This window comes from Epinephelus fuscoguttatus, linkage group LG9, assembly GCF_011397635.1.
Source record: "Epinephelus fuscoguttatus linkage group LG9, E.fuscoguttatus.final_Chr_v1".
Taxonomy (NCBI): domain Eukaryota; kingdom Metazoa; phylum Chordata; class Actinopteri; order Perciformes; family Serranidae; genus Epinephelus; species Epinephelus fuscoguttatus.
In genome coordinates, this window is record NC_064760.1 from 44,190,288 (window position 1) to 44,194,191 (window position 3,904).

Here is a 3,904-nt window from a genome sequence, read left to right on the forward strand (position 1 = left end):
CCTGTCAACTGCCATTTATTTATCACATTACGAACTGAGGAAACAGCTACCTGAAAGGACTTTGCTATCTTCTTATATTCTTCTCCTGCATTGTGGTTATCAGTTATTTAGGTTTCAGAGTGCTAGCCAGTTGTTTAGAAGAGCCTATGGCTGCTGATTGTTGGGACAAGGTTTCAGGAGTATAAATAAAGCTTTGGAATTTGCATCACCTGGCCTTTTCTAACAATGGCTGTGAATAAGCCAGAGTCCTAACAAGCTAGTTAAGATCTGAGACCCTGGTAAAAGTTTTCTAAGAGCTCTAATGTCTTGGGGTGCCCAAACGTTTGCATGGTGCTCCTTTATTTTTTTTTCCACTCTAAAATTGTACAAAACTAAAGTAATATACTAATCTTGCTTAAAATGTTAACAAGCAAGTTTCATCATTAACTTTGTGCCTTTTGAAAATCAGTTCATCTTCTACTTACTTCACTGTTTCCAGTAAAAAAAAATAATTTAAAAAAATTACCAGCGGTGACCGAACTTTTGTTTGAAACTATATATGACTGGTGTCCATAGATCCATAAATACACTAATGATGCCTCCAGTGTCCGACGAAGGAAGTGCATTTCCTTATGGCTGCATAGAAACCTGATAGAAGCTACCTGTAGTCATGGAGGAGAGGCTAATTTTGTCAGTTTTCGGCCATCCAATAGTTTAAAATACATGCTAGGAACATTAATGGGACAAAAACAGGACTAATATTGCATGGCAACAAAATAAGTGAACATCTCCATACACATCCATGTGTTCAAAGATGTGTAGTATGCTACACATACTAGCACACTACGTTGTCATTAAAATGAATTCACTGATGATTCAATGACAGTTTTACACAAACAGCGGGCTTACACAGAGTTTGTTTTGACCCATTTCTCCCCTCTCGTCTATCCAATACAAACTTTCTCTCTCTATATACGATGATAGTTGGTGGTGGCATTACAGACTGCTGCCAGCTGGTGTGTTTCATACCACGAGAAAGGTGCTTCTGTGTCTGACACCAGCATCCAGTGACAAAGCAACAGTATTTAACGAGTTGGGTTGTTGCCCGCAATGTCAACAAGTGCTGCCACCTTGTGCAAATCACAATGCCGCAAAAGGTGCCTCTGTGCATCACTGTCTGACGCTGAAATCATTGACAAAGTGACAGAAGATGATGAGTTTTGGAGTGAGAAGAGGCTGGAATCCTGTGCTTTGCTTCGAGCAGAGCAAAAATCTGACCAACTTTTCCATTCATGCAGAACAACTGTGGTTGTGTGTGTCCTATTGTTGCAGAAGACACTACTCTGAATGGTCCTTCCATCCTGGTTCCTGTGAAGGGTTTGAGGATAACAGCAGGCAGAAAGAGGTGGAGAAGGTCACACATACACACATACATGTATAATACATGAAAAGTACCTTCACATTTAAGAGTGCATACACAGAAACACACAAGCATGTGCCCACGTAAAGAAGCACACACATAAACACACACCTTGCACTTCATTACTTGCACTCTTGCTGTCTTTCCAGATGGCTTTGTAAATTGATTTTTAAAAGGAATTCATCTTTGACAGGTTGTAATTAATCCATAACAATACTTCAAAGATAAAATAAAAAATAAAAATACAGTGGTATCAAAAGAAAAAAGGTCCTTCAGAGAGTTACTGACATGTTTGCGGTGAATCTTCATTGCCCTTCAGCTACAGAAATTGTAACTGTGGCTTCCTAATAAAATGTTTCAAAAAAGGGTGTAAAAATCTTGTTTCAGCTGTAGCTGAACCATCTGGCAGGTTGAGCAGTCAGGGACTTTGATTCATTTACATTGATATACTGTACATGTAGCACTGGTATCACACCACTTTCTGCGCCACTGGACCAGTTCTAGGCTCTAAGGAGTGGGGAGCAAAAATAAAAGACCCAGAGACCGTTGCTTTAAATACAAAAGGCCGGCAATTTACTGAATGTAATATAAACATGAAAAACACAGTACACAAAACAAAACAAAAAAATTACCCTGCAGGTTCTTACATTGGGTAAGTATAATAAATGGAAAAGATATTTCACTCTTCTTTTTGTTCTTTTGTTTGCCTAGGTTATTTTGGTAAAGCTAATTTAAGTTAAGTTAAACTTTAAACTTAAACCCCTAGGTTATACCTATTTTAGAATTCCTATTTTACTTCCTGAGTTAACTCTACTTTTCCCTTTCTTTCACAGATAAAAGAATAATTTCAGTTTCAGAATCAAATCAAAGTGGACCACAATCATTCAAAATCACATTCAAAATCATGAACCCGAGATACAAACAAAAGTATGACACTTTAAATCAGTTCAAGTCCAAATGTGAGTTCAGTTGTTCAGTTCAATGAAACGTTTCAGTCCGATTCAGTCCAAAAATAATAATTCCATCAGTTCTCCGTTCAGTTCAAATCAAATCCTGACACTCCTACCACTCCGGCAGCGAGTCACCATGCGCAGATGATTTCCTCACTGATGTGATGGAGAAGATGAGATGAAGGTCTGGGACTGGCTCGCCATCTTGAATCCCGTCTGTGAATGTGCACGCCCGCACACTGCAGATCAATCTCCGCTCCGACCGAGCTTCCAACCAAGCAAAAAAACCTGACCTGTGTAACAGGTCAAAAACACAATAAATCTCTTTTTAAATACACAAATCAATGTCTCACAGTCTCTGAGTTGTAACGTTACTGCTACGGTGCTTTTTCATCTCAAAATGGCGGTGGAGCGGCCTCTTATAACTCGCGGCTCCGTCTACCACATGAACTACTGAATATATCTTCCATTTACACAGCATACATACATTTTTATAACATTCACAGTCATCATAAACCCAAAATATTAACTGGTGAACAGTTTATGACGGCGCGTTTCCTTGTAAACAGCTATGTTTTTAGCGTTGGCTCTTCGCCAGAAAAGAAGGCACAACACGGTAAAAATGTAAGGAAGTAAACACAAAACTCACCAAAACCGGTGTTGCTTAATTTTCACATAACCCCCGTCAGTTCCCGACCAGGTACGTTATTGTTTTCCAACTGCAAAATCAACTTTTCACTCTCTTTTCTGCTTATTAACCACCGCTCGTTCTCTCCGATCTCTTCTCTGCTCTCTCCCTCAGGTCTCTGCTGCAGCGTCACTGAGGTGCTGCGTCTAGCGTCACTGGTCCTTAAAGGGACAGTGACACGAATTCTCTATCACCATATTTTGGATCCTCAATATTAAATTATTGTTGCATTAACATTTTTTATCAACTCTGATGAATTGACTTACATTAAATGAATCATTTTTAACCTTCAAACTTATTTATGCATTTTTAAATTACTTATTCCTATTTGTGTCATATTTTAACGTGGGTTACATACATGTTATTTTTAGAGCACAAATAGGTTGTTTGTTGTTAATAGTAATTTGTCACACCAAAGATTTTGGTTACACTTATTTGAACAACTTATTTAAAGTGTCATGATCCTGACAGTTTTTGTGAAAGTGCCTGGATTCAAATGGCTTACCTACAAACCAGGGGTTCACAGGAATTGCTGCATGTATGCATGGGCGTGCATTTGTATGATCTGACTACTAGGGATGGGCAGATCAATGTTGTGGAATCATCTACTTTTTCAATACTCACAAGCTACTCTTTTGGTATTGATTCCTTAAAGAAAATTAGATGAAAAAAAATTAAGGGCTGTCAGCATTAACACATTAGCCTAATTGTGCTGCGAATTTGGTCTGAACATAAGTTATTTTTTAACACATAGGCGCAGCTAATGAGACTGATGTCAGTGGGCCACCCCAATTCTAAATACAGCTAAGCACTATTTTGGATTGACTGAATCGCCACAGACCTATGGATGAAACTAAATCAAAAAAG

At 38.5% G+C, this 3,904-nt stretch overlaps 1 long non-coding RNA gene across 1 annotated transcript; it reads right to left on the reverse strand.

Moving 5' to 3' along the window:
• Positions 1 to 1,949: 1,949 nt before the first annotated feature.
• Positions 1,950 to 3,518, reverse strand: LOC125894716 (uncharacterized). Its single transcript, XR_007450089.1, has 2 exons — positions 2,999 to 3,518; positions 1,950 to 2,642 (listed from the first exon to the last, which is right to left on the reverse strand). It is a non-coding gene; the product is annotated as an uncharacterized LOC125894716 (long non-coding RNA).
• Between the last annotated feature and the right edge of the window lie 386 nt (positions 3,519 to 3,904).